This window comes from Mauremys reevesii, linkage group 2 (assembly GCF_016161935.1).
Source record: "Mauremys reevesii isolate NIE-2019 linkage group 2, ASM1616193v1, whole genome shotgun sequence".
NCBI lineage: Eukaryota > Metazoa > Chordata > Testudines > Geoemydidae > Mauremys > Mauremys reevesii.
This window is the reverse complement of record NC_052624.1, coordinates 45,831,587-45,852,576: the sequence shown is the minus strand read 5'-3', so window position 1 is coordinate 45,852,576 and position 20,990 is coordinate 45,831,587.

Sequence of the window (20,990 nt, the reverse complement as noted above, 5' to 3'; positions counted from 1 at the left end):
TGTCACCACACCACATATTGCATCATGTTTTCCATCTGGAACGTACAAGACTAGGGCACTTACTTTAAATACTGAGTTTAATAGTAAAATGAAAACTTTATCTAAAGGGAAAGAATCACAATTAATTGGCCAAAATTAAACATGTAGTCTTCGTTAGGTCCTATATTTGCTTGTTTAACTTTTATAAGTGTCTTCATGTTCTTATGGGGCAGTTATTGCAGTTTGTGAGCCTCTAGTTTAATATGTGATCTTGCAGATACAGTAGTACTGTATTATGAAATCTTTATACACATATTTGATCTGGGAAACACAATTTTTATAAAGTACAGTCTGACTTAATGGGTCCAGATCATTCCCGATATAACTCAAATGACATTCCCTGTGATTTACCCCAGGGATTAATTTAGCCCAGTGTGCCAAAAAATAATCCATGCTAAATTCATTTACAGGTCAGTTTGTTAATATTATGTACCTTGTACACAATTTAATCTTTAGGGTCACATTTTTAAAGGGTTTAACCCCATTTCCAAACTGTACCCAAATGTATCTGCAATTCATTGTTTGTGCAGCTTATAGTATTTGGACAGCTAATTAGGTGATATGTGAAGTTAGTCTGGTAGATAGAGGTTTAAATTCTGTCATTTTTTACCTCAGTGCTTTGAGTCACATTCGGAGACCATTTTTTAAATTTGCTCATTCATCTTTTAATAGATTTATTCAGTTAATTTGTCAAAAATGAACTTTGAGCTCTACATTAACATTTTTCATTATAGCACATAACATACCTGTCTAATATAGTCATTAGCCAGTTGGTGAACAAAACTACATCATACATGAAATTTAAAATATGGTATAAATATATTTTGTAAGTTACATAAAAGTTCATTTGCATTAATTCAGATATCTGTTGTGCAATGGTATAACTTGTCTAGTATATAGGTCTGGGCTGAGCAGTCTTGAAAAGAAAATAGAGCAAGAAGAGAAGATACCTATTAGTAGCATCAATGAACAAAAATTTCAATTCATGAATGAATACAGAAAGCTTTTTGAGAAGTCTTGTAGTTTAAGATCCAATAGCACTTTTTACAGGAGTATGGGTTAATCCTGGTGGCTTGTATAATTGCATTCTACCTGTCACATCATTTAAATTTGTGTAGGGTTGTTGTAGCCATGTTGGTCCCAGGATATTAGAGAGACAAGATGGGTGAGGTAATATTGGACCAACATCTGTTCATAGATTCATAGATTGTAGGGCTGGAAGGGACCTGGAGAGGTCATCGAGTCTAGTTCCCTGCCCTCATAGCAGGACCAAATACTGTCTAGACCATCCCTGATAGTCATTTATCTAACCTACTCTTAAATATCTCCAGAGATGGAGATTCTGCAACCTCCCTAGGCAATTTATTCCAGTGTTTGGTGAGAGAGACAAGCTTCCAGAGCTCTTCTTCAGGTCAGCTTCTCTCTCTCAACAACAGAAGTTAGTCCAATAAAAGGTATCACCTCATCCACCTTGTTTCATCAATTAACTATGGTATTCTTCTCTACACTCTGTGCTGAAACTGTTGTGTAGCGTTGCTGGCATCATTATAACTGCTGTTCAAGGTTGGCTGCATTTTCCTAGTGGGTGCAGCAATACCTCTATTTGGAGTCTCTGTAAAGCACTTAAGAATCCTATATTTTGAAAGGCAGGATAAATGTAAAACATAAAACATGATGGATTTTTATTTATTTATTGTCTCTGCAATGCACTGTTTGATGCTTTATAATAAGTGGTGGGTTCCCTAGACAGGTATAAAGTATTTTAGAAGCAAATAACTTATTTTTAACAGAAAGGGGGATTAACCATTGCACCATACTACAAGGAAAGTGTTGGATTCTTCATCTCTTGATGTTGTCAAATCAAGAATGGATGCCCTTCTGGAAAGTACGCTTTAGTGAAACATTGACAGACTCAGAGACATTGCTGGTTCGCTACTCTATTTCAGCAACTCCTGAGGCCTGACAAACTTGCTACACCTAACACACTTTTCATATTGCTTATCCAAAAAGTGTCTTCTAAGACATGGAATGAAAGCTGGTGACACACTGGTGACTAATCATTGTGAAATGTAATGCTACATCAGGAAGTATAGATACTTACTGACATTATGCTTTAAAGTCTGTAACCAAATACAGAGAGTAACAGGTTTTCTTCTAGACAGGAGGGACAGTAATTATCTCCCTGCCTCTAATGTAAATTAAGCACTGGGAAACCTCCACAAAGGAAGCTGCATTTGCATGAGAGTCAACAGGGAAAGCCAGGGTGACTTGGGGGATGTGAAATCAGCACAGGAAGACACCAAAGACTAAACCCACATGGGGTTGTCTTGTCACTGGAATCAAAACAATGAGTTTGGGGAAAATATAAGAAGCGGGGACATTTTGTTATCCACTTCACTGACAAATTCTAGGCCAAAGGGAGTGATTCATGGAAAATTTGGATCCTGATTTAACTGAAAATCAACAAACTCCACAAAAGGCCTTTGAGGGCGAGGAAACTGCTTTAGCCGAAGGATTGTAGCTTGCTAAAGCTATGTTTAGTCTTCTAAAACCATGTTATACTTTTTTTTATTTGTAACCAATTCAATTTCCACTATCTTTACTCGGTACCACTTAAATCTGTGTTTATAACCTTCTTTGTTTTTATCATAAATAGATCTCAGTGCTATAATATTAAGAAACGTGAATTCCTAGTTGAATCAAACAAACTGGTGTATACACTGTCCCTTTGGAGATAGTGAACTTTGTCATTGCTGTGAGTGTCCAGGGGAAGGGGCTGGATACTCCAGGGCAATTTATGCAGGATGCAACTATTTACACAAGTACATAATAGAGAGTCTTAAAATATACAGTGGGACTGTCTCTTGATGTATAAAGAGTCTATCAAATTTTGGGTGTGACTGTAAAGCAAAAAATAAATAATCTTTTCCAAAACAATATTACTGTGCTATAGGACATATACTTATATATGACCATGTACACCAGTAGGAAAAATATATAAACTGGTGGTGGGGGGGGGGAAATAAAAGGGTAATGAATGTTGACAACAATTTAAGGCACGAGGGTGACGCTAATTTAAGTCAGGGAAACTTTTGCTCCTATACAGTTAATCATGAGCCAATCAGCAGTGTATGGAGGGGGCTTGACATGAAAAGGGTCCCTTTCAATCTGTATTTCATGGTTCTCTTTAAGGAGGGGTCCTCTCTCTTTTTTTTTTTTTTTAAATCAGGGTTTCTTACAGCAGTCATTGTGCTGCCTCTCCCCTCAGTGAACTGACAGAATGGATTTCAATCTATCCCAGCAGGAGACAAGCACTCTGGAAGCCAAGTGGTAGGATATCATTGTAACTGTTTGACAATTTCGATCAGGACAAAAGTGCTCCTGCAGGTTAGGAAGATAGATTCAACTACAGTGTGGCCAAAAACAGTCAATAAACAGTTGGCCAAATTCATCCCTGGTATAAAGTTACTGACATCGATGGAATGAAAACAAGGGTGAATTTGGCACCATAGTCTGACAGGCCTGTGTTAAAGGAATATTGGCTTTCAGAGGTACCCACAACTCCCACTGGCTTAAATGAGAATCATAGTTGCTCAGCACTTCTGAAAATCAGGCCAATGATATGTTTTTCAGTGATTGGATGTAAGTTTTTCCACATCTTAAAATGCATTTTTGTAAATATTTTTGTTTCCTTTTAAGTTGAACACACATGGAAGGGATTTGTGGGTGCAAGGGACACTAAGCTGTGTTTGTGGTGAGACAGATGTCTTGGCCACTGTGGGAGTTTTTAAAACAAATGAAATAAACAAGAAAAATATTAACATATTAATGAGGCCTCCACATTAATGGATATGCATTGACTATTTTGACCAAAAATGGGTATTACACCCATAAATAAATTTATCTCAAGTAACTGCATGCTCGCCAACAATCATGGCCAGAGGCAAAAACTATTTGCATGTCTTGAGCCAAATGTGCATTACATTCTCTGACCCCGGACTCAAGTTCCATTCACGGGTTAGTAGTTTTATCTGAGCCTTTATTGTAAACATACATTTCAATGGTACTACACGTTCTTCTGAATTCAAGGGAAACATTTACATCTGTTTAATAGCTGCGCACAGTAGCAGATTGTTATAGGCATACTGAATCAAGTGTGGGAACGAACGAGAACGGATGCAGTCATTTAAGCTACAGGAATATACCAGTCCCAAGGTAATTGCTCTTGACGAATATGTGACTGAGGCTGTAGATATCAGATTATCATATATTGTAGCTAAATCAAGACCATGCAATCCAACCCTAATTTCCAGAGTATATAGCACACAGTAGAATGTACATTAATTAATAATTAAAGGGACACTGCCATGTGCTTTTTAGACTCTTTTTAGCACGATCTCTTAGAAGTTTGAAAATTTCCTTTCCAAAGTGATCTAGTCCTTCTCCTTAGTAACCAGAGACACAAGGAGAAAGTCATTAATATATCCACTTCCCTTCTTCTTTACTCCTCTGTGCATCAAAATTATCACTGATTTCAACAGGAATGAGCATGATTCCAGGAATAGTGCTTGTCAGATTACTGCTAGTACAGAGCCAGAAGAGGGAGCACAGAACAAAACCATTGTGTTTATTTAGATGCCATCAAGCTTGTATTTTCTGTAGGTGTTCAACAACAGAATTATATAAGGGCATAAACATAGTGGCACCTAAATAAGAATTGTGTTTTCGTGTCATGTCCTGTGGTGAAGTATCACTTTACATACAATATCACTAGCATATGGAGTTCATTGCATCATGGGCCTAGTCAAAAGCCCATTGAAGCCAATGGAATGCCATTGACTTCACGGGGCTTTGGAGCAGGCCTATAGATACTATAATATGATGTCACCACATTGCACCACCATATTTAGAGGATTCTTGTAACTCTGTTCATCATAACCTCACCTCTCCCCCCTGTTGGGAGGGAATGAAAAGCATTTCTCCTCTTTGTTCTCCTGTATCCGTAACCCTGCCCACAACAGATATACACACACACATCCCACAACAGTCTGCTAAGAGGGTGGAACTGGCTGTGCCTCATCCGTTTTCATCCCTCCTCCTAGTTCTGGATGCTTGGAGAAACTGGGATGGCTGCCATCTATTAGGTCATCAGTTTCTGCCTGCCTCACGTGGGTCATGGGGAGTACATCTTTCATTCTGCCTAAAACCACAAAGAGTAAGAAGAGCTCCAAACAGTTCTTGGAGCTCCACAAGAGCCACCTACAATGCTCCAAATATGCATATAAGGCTCTAGAGCCACAGACTTATCTAGGGGAAAGCCACCATTTCTTTGCAAGAAAAAGGTCTTAGGGTCTGAACCAAAGCTCAGACAATCTTCCCACTGAATTCAATGGTCTTTTGAGCAGGCCATTAAATAGGGCAGACATGTCAATTAAGAATGAGGAGTGTATTGGGTGGGGGCCCTGGGAAATGAAACACCTTATGAGCTTCACTTAAATCCGTCCCTGTCTTTGGAAAGTGATAGTCCCCTTTACAGACAGTCTGATTGGAGCCAGGTTGGAAGAGGCTTTGTTTTGATCAGGGATTAATGAATTACTACAGATCAAATAAGAATCAACTTAAGTCTTTGTGCAAAATGTGCATTGAATTGAATTGAATCAAAGGCTTTATTTTTTATGCTGGCTTGAACATTTTGTTTTTGTTTTGTTTTTTTAATTGTCACACTTGTCTGGTTCCTGGTTTCGTCAGGAAATGAAGAGACCAAAATACCACAAGAAAGGTGATTTTCATAGAATTTCTGAGCTAACCGAAAATATGAATGTGTATAAATCTGCTATTTGTCTCAACGTTGCTAGGCTGATTTCCAGATCAAAACGGCTCTCAAAGATTCTGCTGTGTGTCCACACGTACCTGAAAAATGAATACTTGTCTGAACTGAACCTACAGTATGACTCATCACCCATCACTGGTTCAGATGCCCAGAGAGGGCTATATTGTTTTGCAGCTGTAATAAAAAAAATTGTATTTCACCAAATGATTATTAGAGTCTGATCCTGCAAACTTCTACCCATATTACTACCCATTGTTTACCCAAGTGATTTCTTTGAAATTACTTGTAGTCCTACTGAAGGGACTACTTGCAGACGTAATTGGTTCCTACTCCTGTGAGTAAGGGTTTGCAAGATTGGACCCCATGTATCTGAACTTTAAGTAAGATAAAGATTGTTCTGAGAAAAAGTTAAATGGCAAAGTGACTATTGCATAACTTAAGTAACATATGTCATTGTTATAATTCGATAAGCATTAAAAAAATAATTCAGAATGGAAATCTTCATTCACAATTGAAGTGGAGCCAAATTCTGATCTGTACTTATTTCAACCCCAATGCACTCAATAAGATTGCATGAGGTGTAGTCAACACAGAATTTTGCCCTTAAACTTCTACTATTCATTTACACCTTTTAGCAGGCTTCAAGGCAATACATTTTCCCCGTTTCCTAACATCAGTCTCTTGTCACTTTATAAGAAGTACAAATTCAAACAGAACTTAGATTCATGGGATCCATTTCAAATGGAATCTAATGAAATTGGTGGCAGCATCTCATGATAAGTAATTTTGGTTGGATGTATTTGTGGAGGTTTCATCACATGACATAATCTTTAATTAAAGATTAATCTTTAATTCCTGGAGCCCTCAGGACAATCCTGGAGGGCTGGCAACTTTATAACTACTGAATTGATTAAAAAAAACCCATGTATATAGTTTGTACAGGAATATGCAATATTACCAACTCGTGACTCTAGAAATTTTGGTGTTTTTTTTTTATACTGGTCTCATGAAATCATGATGAAAAGCTGTCAATTCATGAATTTTCCCTTATTCAAAATGGCCACCATCTCCTATAAGTGTCAATGGAGCTGAAGTCAGCAAGATGGCCCCTTTTGCCCCACAGTCTATCTGCATGTGGAAGTGAGGCAGCCCTTAAATACATTGGCTCCTGCCTTCCATTGTTTTCAATGAGATGGCCGCCATTTTGTCTGTAGGCATGGCTTCCACTGTATTGTTCAGGGTGCTATAAAAGACACAAGCACTGCAGGAGCAGCAGAGACACTGAAAGGTGGTTGAGGGGGAGCAGAGCCCTAGAGGAGCAGGAAGCAGGTTTAGTTGGTGCAGGGAAATGAGGTGATTGTAGGGAGGGGTGGAAGTGGCGGGGGGGTCCAGAGCAGGAGGGTCAGGAAAGTGTTGTTTCTTGCAAAAGGCTAAATCAGTCCCATATTGCTTTTCCCATGACATTATCACTTGTATGAATGATTAACATAAGTTTAAAATGTAATATAAACTGTGTACAAATATGAATCATGATGCATTAATTAGGTCAGTGCCACTCAAGTATTTACCATCCAGCTCTTCTTTTATCAAAGAAAATAAACCAGGAGGGGAGAGAGTCAAGGCAGGAACAGGAAATGGATGGCAGTTCTTCTGTATTATGGGTGAGGCAAGGGTAAGTGGAGTTTCCATCTGAGCAGCTAGGGAGAGGCATGACTCTTTTGTGTATATTAAAGGTTGAATTTTCAACCAGAAATTATCACACACACCACTGGCAGAGGAGTAGAGTAGAGTTAAAAAGTCAAAAGACTGACTAAAAAACATAATGTGTTGGTTTTTAAAAACTCATGGATTTGGGAGGCAAGCTTGTGATTTTTGATATGTTAAAGATGGCAATACTGAATATGCGTCCTGTAACTCGTAACCTATTCATCCTCAGCTTTGCTGTGTTCCCTTACCTTTTATACCTCTCACTCTCTCTTAATGCTTGTGGAAGGAAATAACTTGAATTGTCAACAATTCTGTGTATTTTTAATAAAAAACTACAGTGGAATTTTGAGAGGAGCCTCAGGGAGTGAGACACCCAAATGCTATTGAAGTGCCTCACTCCCTTAGGCTATTTTGAATATCCCAGCCTTACTAACTAAAAATATACCCCAAAATGCTTTTCCTTACTCTGATAATTTTGGGCAACATTTGAATTTTAGAGGTGTCTACAAGCATCAGAATCCTGATTTTGTTTTTTCAAGCTGGATATCATCACTAGCTATGTGCATTCAGATCTGAGATGTCAGTATTATTTCGTTTGCACTGAGTACTATATGAGGTTTAATTTTTAAATCTTTTCAAAACAAATCTTCCAAAGGGTTTTACTCACCACCAAACTCAGGCTCCACAGATGTCAAGAATTTAGGGTTCTCCTGCCTCCGTCGGGATGATTCACCAGAAACTGGGGGTTTGGTTTTTTTGTTTTTTCTGTTTTAAATCCCATAGTTTGGCCACGCAAAATCTTGATTAACTGCTTCTCTGCAATTGCAGATTGTCAGCCAAGTTTGTAGCTTCAGCCCTCAAATTCTTTCTTTAAGAATTGTCTTAAACCCCTCCTCCATAAAAAAAAAGGATCTGCAAAATGTAAGTTAATATGTAGTGATTCAAATATTTAGTGTCCCACAGATGGATATGATTAATTCCCAGAGGAGGATAATCTTTGGGGTAAAGCACAAGATTGGGAGTCTGGAAAACTGGTTTCACTTCCTGATTCTGCCATGGATTCCTTTTGGAACTTTGGACAAATTATCATCTAGCCTCCATTTCCCCATTGTCAAAATGGGAACAATAATATTGACCTCTTTCACAGTGGTGTTCTGAGGTATCGTAAATGTTTGTAAAATGTTTTGAGTTCTGTTGACGGAAGGTGCTACTGAAGTGATGGAAGCGCAATGTATTTACCATTACTGCATTCTACCAAACACCAAATATCTGTCAATGGTGGGTATTTCAAAGGCACCTAACACCACAGGATGTATGCACTAATTAGTAGCTAGATTCCGAAAGGCTCCTGTCAGATAATCGTCTTATACAGACACAGGTTTTACCAATGCAGGTATAGGAATAATATTTTGGAGTTATCCATCTCTTATGAAACAAATATTTGCTAGAGAGCAGTCCCTTCATTCCCCTGAGCATACAGACTGCAGTTGTAGTTGGTTTTTATGTGACCATCTTTACCCTGAATATCTGACTTTCCAGAAAATATTCTGCCTTCTTCCTTTGAGTCAATGTACTTTGTTTCATAATAATATTTGTATTGCACTTGTTATCTGTAGATCTGAAAGCACAAATAGGGAAATTTAGGTGTTAGAGAGGTTAAGGCTAAATTTTCCTAACAATCAATTTTGTGTGCCTCCAGAGTGACACGCAATGGTGCATTTCATCTAACAAGTCAGTGGCAGAGTTAGGAATAAAGACATTGTCTCATGACTCACAGTCCTATGCCAAATTCATTGTCACCCTGATCCAAAGCCCACAAAAGTCAATGGCTGCTGCTGCACGTTCTTTAAAACTCTGGGGCAGCTCTTTAGCTGGTGTCAAATAGTATTGACTTCAGTAGGCACATGCCAATTTAGACCAGTCTCATCTATTTCTTTATGGATCCAACTTTGACAAGTAACTATATGGATTGAAATGGGCTTCAGTATGCTTCATGATCTCAGACGTAGTTTTCTATCCAAATGTTCACTATTACCTGACTGTTAAGTATGTCACAACAAATCTCTGAACGTCAGTGATACAGATTCCACGTGGGAGCCACGAAGCAATTCCTTCGACCTCTTCATTTCAAATACTTGGGCTGGCATGGAAACGCTGTTTCTCAAGTGCCGTTTTTTACATTTCCTTTGCAACAAGTGTGATTTTGATTTCACAGTAGCTTTAGTTTTATGCTTTACAAATATAATTCCATAAACTCATCTTTATGGGCAAAATCATCAGCAAAACAAGATGGACCTAATGCAAATTTTGTCTTAATGATAAGCAAGAGCAAAAGGCTCTGTTTGCATAAAGGTTGAACAAATGTGGTGAAACAATGCAACTTCCAAACATTCAACTAGCAAGCAGGAGCGGCTAATGGGGGAGCTTTGCACGGGAATTTACCAGGGGAGTGGGAGAGTGGGGGGATAGAACACAACATTCTTTAAACTTAAAAGCCAAAACCACCCCCTTGATATAAACAAAACAACAATGAAGGAACCAGTTGCAGCAGTAAAAGAAGAATGCAGGCAGAAGTCCAGCAACAGAGTGGGGGCTACCCAGTTTATTGCACCTAATGCAGCATGTATGATTACCTGCCCTATGGGCAGGTGGCATATGTGTGCATTCGGTGCAAAATGCTCCTGGCCGTCAGAGACCGTGTACAGGCTTTGGAGACCAGAGTGGCTGAACTGGAGGAGCTGAGGGAGACAGAGAGGTACATAGATGAAACTTTCCGGGACACAGTATAATGGTCCAACCCCTGGTTGAGGAGGATGAAAGTCCCAGGGAAGGAGAACATCTAACTGGAGCAGAGGGAAACAATACCATAGTTGGGACTCTCCTTCCAGATGATGTTGTGGTATCCTCTCACACTGAGGATACCTCTCCGGGGGAGAGAACTCCAGCTATTAAAAAGAGACAAGTATTAGTAATGGGCGATTTGATCATTAGAAACATAGATAGCTGGGTTTGCAATGACCGGGAGAACCTCATGGTGACTTGCCTGCCTGGTGCGAAGGTTGCAGATCTCTCAAGACATCTAAATAGACTTATGTGTAGTGCTGGGGAGGAGCCAGTGGTCTTGGTACATCTAGGTACCAATGACATAGGGAAGGATAGGTGAGAGGTCCTGGAGGCCAAATTTAGGCTGCTAGGTAAGAGATTGAAGTCCAGAACCTCCATGATAGCATTCTCTGAGATGGTCTCAGTTCCACGTGCAGGGCCAGTTGGACAGGCAACACTGCAGAGTCTCAATGTGTGGATTAGACGATGGTGTAGGAGGTAGGGTTTAGATTTGTTAGGAACTAGGAAACTTTTGGGAAAGTGGGAGCCTATACAGGAAGTATGGACTCCACCTAAACCAAATTGGAACCAGATTGCTGGCACTTAACATTAAAAAGGTCATAGAGCAGTTTTTAAATTAAGGGTTGGGGGAAAGCTGACAGGTGCGGAGGAACACATGATTCGGACATCCCTTATGGGAGGATCTATTAATAGAGAATCTCTATGTCCTAGTGAGGACGAGAGAACAGAAAATGATAAAATATTGGCAGGGTCTGATCAGAAACAGTCAAAAAAGAGTCTCATTCAGTTACATCGTGTAATAGCTGACAGCTAAAAGGAGACAAGTTTTTAAAGTGCTTATATACCAATGCTAGAAGTCTAAATAATAAAACGGGTGCCTCATATTAAATGAGGATATTGATATAATAGCCATCACAGAAACTTGGTGGAATGAGGATAATCAATGAGATACAGAAATACCTGGGTACAAAATATATCGGAAGAACAGAACAGCTTGTGCAGGTGTGGGAATGGCACTATATGTGAAAGAAAGCATAGAATCAAATGAAGTAAAAATCATAAATGAACCAAACTGTACAATAGAATCGCTATGGATAGAAATTCCATGCTCTAATAATAAGAATATAGCAGTAGGGATATATTATTGACCACCTGACCAGGATAGTGATAGTGACTGTGAAATGCTCAGGAAGATTAGAGAGCTTATTAAAATAAAAAACTCAATAATAAAAATGGAGGGATTTCAATTATCCCCATATTGACTGGGTACATGTCACCTCAGGATGGGATACAGAGATAAAGTTTCTTGACACCTTATCTTGAAGCAGGTAGTCCTGGAACCCACCAAAGGAGAGGCAATTCTTGATTTAGTCCTAAGTGGAGCACAGGATCTGGTCCAAGAGGTGAATATAGCTGGACCACTTGGTAATAGTGACCATAATATAATTAAATTTAATATCCCTGTGGCAGGAAAAACACCACAGTGGCCCAACACTGTAGCATTTAATTTCACAAAGGGGAACTACACAAAAATGAGGAGGTTAGTTAAAAAGAAATTAAAGGGGACAGTGCCAAAAGTGAAATCCCTGCAAGCTGTGTGGAAACTTTTTAAAGACACCATAATAGGGGTCAACTTAAATGTACACTCCAAATTAAAAAAACACAGTAAGAGAACCAAAAAAGAGCCACCATAGCCAGGGGCGGCTCTAGCCATTTCACCGCCCCAAGCACGGCGGCATGCCGTGGGGGGCGCTCTGCCGGTCGCCGGTCCCGCGGCTCCGGTGGACCTCCCGCAGACGTGCCTGCGGAGGGTCTGCTGGTCCCGCAGCTCCGGTGGACCTCCCGCAGGCGTGCCTGTGGATGCTCCACCAAAGCCGCGGGACCAGCGGACCCTCCGCAGGCACGCCTGCGGGAAGTCCACCGGAGCCGCCTGCTGCCCTCCCGGCGACCGGCAGAGCACCCCCCGCGGCATGCCACCCCAAGCACGCGCTTGGCGTGCTGGGGCCTGGAGCCGCCCCTGACCATAGCTAAACAACAAAGTACAAGAAGCAGTGAGAGGCAAAAAGGCATCATTTAAAAAGTGGAAGTTAAATCCTAGGGAGGAAAATAGAAAAGAGCATAAACACTGGCAAATGAAGCATAAAAATACTATTAGGAAGGCCAAAAAAAAGAATTTGAAGAACAGTTAACCAAAGACTCAAAAAGTAATAGCAATTTTTTTTTAAAGTACATTAGCAGCAGGAAGCCCGCTAAACAACCAGTGGGGCCACTGGATGGTGGAGGTGCTAAAGGAGCACTCAAGGACAATAAGGCCATTGCGGAGAAACTAAATGAATTCTTTGCATCAGCCTTCACGGCTGAGTATGTGATGGAGATTCCCAAACCTGAGCCATTCTTTATAGGTGACAGATCTGAGGAACTGTCCCGGCATAAGGTATCATTAGAGGAGGTTTTGGAACAAATTGATAAAGTAAACAGCAATAAGTCACCAGGACCAGATGGTATTCAACCCAAGAGTTCTGAAGGAACTCAATTGTGAAATTTCAGAACTACTAACTGTATGTAACCTATCATTTAAATCAGCTTCTGAACCAGATGACTGGAAGATAGCTAATGTGACACAATTTTTTTAAAAGGACTCCAGAGTAATGCACATTGGAAAGCATGATCCCAACTATACATATAAAATGATGGGGTCTAAATTATCTGTAACCACTCAAGAAAGAGATCTTGGAGTCATTGTGGATAGTTCTCTGAAAACATCCACTCAATGTGCAGCAGCAGTCAAAAAAGCGAACAGATGCTGGGAATAATTAAGAAAGGGATAGATAATAGGACAGAAAATATCATGTTGCCTCTATATAAATCCATGGTATGCCCACATCTTGAATACTGTGTGCAGATGTGATTGCCCCATCTCAAAAAAGATATATTGGAATTGGAAAAGGTTCAGAAAAGGGCAACAAAAATGATTAGGGGTATGGAATGGCTTCCGTATGAGGAGAGATTAATAAGACTGGGACTTTTCAGCATGGAAAAGAGACAGCTAAGGGAAGATATGATTGAGGTCTATACAATCATGACTGATATAGAGAAAGTACAAAAGGAAGTGTTGCTTACTACTTCTCATAACACAAGAACTAGGGGTCACCAAATGAAATTAATAGACAGCAGGTTTAAAACAAATAAAAGGAAGTATTTCTTCACACAGTGCACAGTCAGCCTGTGGAACTCCTTGCCAGAGGATGTTGTGAAGGCCAAGACCATAACAGGGTTCAAAAAAGAACTAGATACATTCATGGAGGATAACATTAGCCAGGATGGGCAGGGATGGTGTCCCTAGCCTCTGTTTGCCAGAAGCTGGGAATGAGCAACAGGGGATGGATCACTTGATGATTGCCTGTTCTGTTCATTCCCTTTGTGGCACCTGGCACTGGTCACTGTCAGAAGACAGGATGCTGGGCTAGATGGATCTTTGGTCTGACCCAGTAGGGCCATTCTTATGTTCTTATGCCCAGGGCATCAAAACAGACAAATGTATCATCCATTAATGTTCTGAGTGTCGCTTTTAGTTCCATGACAGACACACAAGATAACCCATTGCTTGTTCCCTATTAGAATATTGTTTAGTACACTGATGCTAATTAGCTGCAGTTAACAATAATGACAGACTGATGTGCACGGTACTGACAGCTTGTCCTGCAGAGTCAGAGTTACTGTGTAGTTGATAAAATATAACTATAGTTGCTGGTTTCATTCCCATGTATTTTCTATAAATTATTAGGTTAAGAACTGATATCATACTTCCCAGTTCAGAGAACTTCTCTGTTGCAGCACTGCATCTGCTTCTTCTTCATTTGTTTTTGAATAATCAGCAGCAATGATTTCCTTGTATGAAATGTGAGTGAAATCACTCTGGACTTCTCACTCTTTCAGACCTTCATTCTGGTGAATGAACACTCAGCAAGCATTGGCCACTGGGCCCCATGGAGACTCAGACCATGACTTTCAAACATAGGAGCCTAAAGTTAAGCTCTTAAATAAGAGGCTTGATTTTTAAAAGTTGGGAGTACCCAGCCCCTCCCATTGAAGACTTGGAAACTCCACACCTCCAGAAATTGTTCAGAACCTTGCAGAATTCTACTCTGTAGATTGTGTGACATATTGAACCTATATTCTCCACCAGAGATTCCTTTTGACTCTGGTGCATCTATGCCGGGTCCTGCAGCAAAGTGAATTTTTTTGTGTGACACCATGGGCACAAGTACATTTTTCCTTTCTCTCCAGCAATGAGAGGGGAGCAAATATTTATCATTATCATACAGTACCCAAAACGTGATGGCTGCCTATCAACAGGTATAAGAAAATATGATCCCTAACCTGGGGAGCTTGCAAACTCATTAGAGACATGACAGAATAGTGTGGAGGGGAGAGGGTGATAATAAGACAATAGGAAGCGTTAGAGGAGGAAGGCCGGGACAACATCAATAATACTATGCTTTTATTCAACAAGGCTAATGCATAGCATAGTAGAATAAAGATGAATATTTTAAGATAAATAAATAGATGACTTAGCGGGATAGTTTCTTGCAGATATCAAACAAGAACTATTTCATCTCTCTTTCCTGCAGCCCAGCTTAAAGGGGGAGGAAGCTTCTCCCAGAGGTTTCACTAAAACACCAAAAGGAACATCCCTAGTACCCTTTAATTCAGTCCTGAATGTGAGTCAGAGAATCTGAGTTCTCTTTCCACATGTTCTCTTGCAGTATCCTGGACAAGTCACTTAGTCTCTGTCTTAGTTACTCCATCACTAAATTGGGTTTAATAATGCTTACCCACCTTTAGTAGAGTGTTTTGATATTTCTGGATTAAATCAAATTCCTTGACCCGAAAGTCTCCCTCCACCTTTAAATAAATCTAATAAAGAATCCCAAAAGCAATCATTTAAAGATGTATTTTCCTACACTTCCAAATTTCCCTTTGTTTGTGGGCTTGCCCCATATCTTTCATTAACATTTTTGAGCAAATGGTGAGCTATCACACTGCCGACCAATGCAGGAAAGGGTTATGTATTGGCAGGGGTGAGGAGCTTTTCTGTTGCTTCAGGCAAATTCCATTGCAGAGGACCTTAAAGTAAGAAAAATTTCTTTCAACTGATTCCAGCCTTCTGCAGTGTGTTTAAAGCAGCAAAGAAGAGGGTGGAGGTTGGGCTCCCACTTTCCTCAGAAGATCGATGTAGAACAAAGGAAGCTTAAAAGGGACAATATTTTCTGTGGTGCTTTATGGATTTTTTTTTTTCTGAGCATGGTTTGATGGGAAAAGGATTTGCCCCAGACAGCATGTTGGGGTTTTATTTTATGTTGTTGGCTGCTGCAGTTTGAGGTAATAAAGACGTGATAATGGTAATGAGGAGCCTTTTGCCTTGCAATAAAATCTTTTCAAATAAATAGTTTCTGATAAGCATTATGCTGTAAGTATGGAAACTACCACAGCTGTCAATAAATGTAAGAACACCTGCCATTTATCATGTAACTGCAATTAGGTTTTCTGCATGGCAGGTGTTAAGGCAACGTTATTATTCTTAACTGTAAAGAGCTTTCAAGGACTGTACAACCACGTATTAAAATATTTCCTTGAAAGAATACTGGTCCAAATTCTCCTCTCAAATATGCCCATGTAAATCCTACTGAGCTCAATGGTTTTATTTAAATTAACTATATTAAAGATTTGTTTAAAAGCATATTATTAGTGTCTTATAATGTCTTTCATACAAACTGTATCCCCAAACATTTCATTGCATTCATGAATACAATACATTATATGCTATAAGGGCCTGGCACAACTGCCACTGACTTCAGTGTGAGCTGAATTAATCTCTACATGGCCAAAAAAAGTGGTAGGACATATAGCAAAATGAATAAATTGTAGCATTCAATCACAGAGTCAGCAACACATGGACAGCAAAAGTGCAGGGCATTGGCAATGGAGGGATGTGGAAAGAGATTTTCAGATGAGATCTGAAGATAGATGAGACAGTCAATGAGTCAGAGATAGCTGCAGAGGAGAAGGCTCTTATACCAATACTGGAGATGCTGGGTGCAGAGATATTCATAAGTATTTCCATTTAAATTGATTTTCTCTCACTTTTTTTCCTGCACGTTTAAAATATAGACTGCGTTCATTTTAAGGTAAATGTTTTAGGAAATTTAAAACAATGCTGATGATACTAATGCTGAAAGTCTCTACAGATTAAATTAACTTTTTCTTCAAAAGTTTATCAATCATTTTTTAAATCTGATTTCAATATTGTAAGTATATCTCCAAAGAAGTAATTATACTCTCAGGTAATCTTTCTTTTCTATTACTATAATCTCTTTTCAATACATTGCTAATGTAAAATTCCCTGGGACTTGTCAGTGATGTTACCGTAAGGGTACATGTATGTGTGCCTGTGCATATAAAAGCATATGGATCTGGAATCATAAGATAAATAATGATTTTGCTTCACTGTGATAAAAGACTACAATATTCTGCACTTATATAGAGACCTTCACAATCTCTCCCATTGTTAGATAGGTACATTTTATTATAACCATTTTAGAGATAGCTAAAATGGGGCACACAGAGATTGTTACTTGCCCAAGGCAACATAGTCAGTTAATGGCAGAGCCAGAGCTAGAATACTGGAGTTTTGATATTTAGTGCTTTGTTCTAACCATTAGACAGCTTCCTTTAGTAGTAATAGTACAAGGAACAGTGGTGATGCTCCAGTCCTAAAAAAATGAAGTGCCAGAACACACTTCCATCCCTAAAAAAAGTGATTGTATCAGAAGAACCCAAAAGTGCCAGAACAGCATTACCTATGGTGCCCCAAAAAAGTGCCTGAATGCCATTACAGCACAACTTGAACCCTGAAGAATGATTACTATTAGAAAGTTAAATATTTACCAACAATTACCATTCAGTGATATCTGAAATCCCACATTTATTTCCTATTCTTAGTTCATTCCTACTCTATGGTATCTGTTGTTAAATGATGGGTTTTTTAATGGGTTTGCCCATGGTACATCTTTTATTAATAATGTACTATAATGTATCTAAAGTAGTAGTTTTCTGGATCAGTTTTAACAATATCTCATGATGACTGCTACATTTCAAGCTCAGAACTAAGTGTTCTACGACAGTGGTCATAGTGAGAGTGAAATATACTGGTAACCATTAATAATACATAATATACTGCTGCCACACTAGATAATTGTAATTGGTATAAACTCTTCTGGTATGCTGTGGATAATAAACAGCTTATATACTTATATCTGGAATGCCTTCAAAATGAGTTACTGCATGCTCAACATTTGTCTCCTTCAATTTGTTCTCATACTGTAGACTTGCATTACATTTGCTCAACAGATAAAACATTTTACAACCTTAAGGGTTATATTGTTCTTATCTCCATGCAGAGGAATTTATGCATGTAATTTGTATTGATCTTAATGGGAGTTATGCATGTAAATCCATATGCAGAGAGATGAGGCTATACACCATGGAATGCAGACTAAAGTGTTTTCATCTGGAAAAGGCACCTGACTATTGCTTACAATTACTGTCTTTTTGTTTTAGGCAGTGGTCAACAAAAATTCATAGCCGATGTTATCGGATATTATTCTGGAAACAATAGCAAAATGCTTTTGCATGTATACTAAGTGCAATATTCAGGTTCCAAACAATAATTGACTGAAGGCAGTCAGTATCTAGTCCACTGCACTGAAGCAGGGAGAGAAAGTATCACTTTGTGCACAGCAAAAACAGCAACAACGAAAGTAAGAAAGTGGAAGAGGGTGAAAAAGGATAGGGAGTTTAAAGGAATTTTTATAATATATAAATAGTCCCAACTGCCTTGGAAAAATTTCAGAGGAAAACTAGGGTCTGCTATGGATGTAATCGTCCTTTTAATGTGTTCAGATACTATTAGAATGAGTAGGAGATATATACTTAGATTTAGTGATCTATTTGGGAAAAAAAGTAGTAGTGGCTCTCTCAGGCTCTGCTCACCAACCAAGCTCTTTTCAATTGGGATACCAAATGGAAACTGTAGTCACAGATTTTCATAATATGACTATCCTCTTTTCTTGCATGTTTTGAACAGTGATAAGGTAGCTAACAATATTGGTACGTAAAATTAGACCTCAAAGTCAATGAATAGCCCACATCTCAACACTATTGTGTCAGGCTCTCTGTGAGCTCAGGCAGACATCACTGCATTGGTTACACCTGATTCACACTTTGAAGTTTATCTTCACAATTAAAAAACCCTGATTTAATGAACTCAGTTTAATTCTGCATGTCGCTTAGATAAGCTAGGATAAGAAGGGGCTGAGCTGGACTGGTCTGCAGCAGTTTGACAAACTGGTGCAGACCAGTCCAGCTCAGCCCCTTCTTATCCTAGCTTATCTAAGCGACATGCAGAATTAAACTGAGTTCATTAAATCAGGGTTTTTTACATATACCAAAAAGTCAGTGTCTTTGTAACTGTAGATGCTCTAGTGAAAAAAAAATCTCTATATTAAATAGTTTGTGTCTTTTTGCACAGTACCTCTAGGGTTCCAGCTCACAGAGCTAGGATTCAGTGGCTATATATATTCCTTCCTCAACGCTGACCCAAAATAAAAACTCTTTTTTCAGAGTAAAGTCTTCTTGTATTGTGATTAAATATTCATTGTTTTATCTTTTATAAGAATAATCTAATTTATTATGTGGGCAGTATAATATTTATGATGTCCTTAACTATTTAATTTTTTGCTTTTAAATGCTTGGGTTTTGTATATGATGGCATCGGTAAATTTATTTTTGTCATTTAGTGACACTAATGAGGCTTTTTAAATGAAGATTTTGATATGTATCCACACACCTTTCACAATGAATTGTGCCCACATGAGGGCAGTAGACAGCAGATGGGGGCAGCAGTGAGGTTGGTTGATGTAACTTTACTGCATTTTCATACTTGGTTCTTATAATTTTACCTTATAATATACTGGCTTTCTCATTTTTGGAGTCTTATAAAAAACAAACTGAATTTCCCCCCTCTTAAGCTATTGTTGTATATGTATATTCCCAAAAACTTGTATTATGGAATTAAGTTTATAGAGAGACATGCAGTAGTTCATGTCTATATGTATGTAGCACTCCTGATTAAGCTCTTGACATTTATTATTTGAAAGTAATTAGCTTTCCGAGGGTGTTAAAAAGATTCCATCCACCAAGTATTTTTCTGGTATATATAAAATGACTTATAAGTCGTAAATATCAATTTTTAAAATTCCAGCTATTGTATGTGCATATATACTGCTATTGTCTTTGTACTTAGGATAGGAAATACAGTGGAAACTCTAATTTCCATATAATAAAATTATATTTTAATGGGAATAACTAAATAGCAAATATTATTTATCCTATCTTGATATAGGAATCAATTCACCAACCAGTGAAGTGCTGTTTCTTCTGAGTTTTGAGGTACAGCTGTTCTGCAGCCCATAATAACACTACACAACTGATTTATTTCCTGGCATTCAAATGCTTAACATAATTTGAACATAGTTGTTTTTATTCCATCTATTTTTATTTGTTACCTGATACCAGATATGTTGCCTGCTCCTGTTCCCAGGGCATTTAATGGCCAAGCATTTGACTTCAGCAAGATAGTATTGTATCTAGAGCATTATCTCCTCTACTAGTTTTTCTTTCTAATCTTGTACACTGTGATAAATAAATTGTTCTAGTGTTACGAAGCAGCAACCTTTGTGTGATTCTGGCTACAATCAAACACTTAAAGTGCAGTTCCACTCTGAAAAGTGACTCTGTAAAAATGGCATCAGGATCTCCATATTTATTGACTAATGATAGCTGTCAGATCAAATCTGTAATAAGGAAAAACGAAAATGGTTTTACTAACTGCTGGCCCTTCAGACTCAACCTGGAATCTGAGTTAAACTAGGTTCTTTCTCATTTCCACATCACAAACAATAAGGATTCTGCAACTGGAATTTAGTTGACAATTCGGTTGATCATTCATGAGCTAGAGTTGAATCCTGCTCACCTTCTTGTGTAGTTGGGTTAACTCTGCAGAGCCAACAGGAATAAAAAGTAGTAAAAATGTGCATTAGTCAGTAAAGTCAGCTAATCTGACTGTACATACAAGGATCAGGTCTGTTGAGTAAGGTGCCATTTTTATAGTACATTTTTCAGAATAGAGCTGCCCTTTAAAAAAACAGTCTGATACCGTACTATACTTTTCATAGTACAACTGCATGTCAAAAAGTGTTTAGGATGCAGCATGTATAAATCAAATGGAGATTTTTCTGGAAGATTTCTCATCTGGAAGGCCAAAAAAATGAAGTGTTTTATAAGGTCAGGAGCCTGTTACACATACATATATCAGAAGAAGATACACAGGTCTATAAAAGGAGGAAAGAGAATAGAAAGGGGTGGGGGGAAATCTTATCCATGGCAATTATTAGTAATGAGCAGTTAAGAATGATGACATGTCAGACAGTGATAATTACAGGATAAGAGA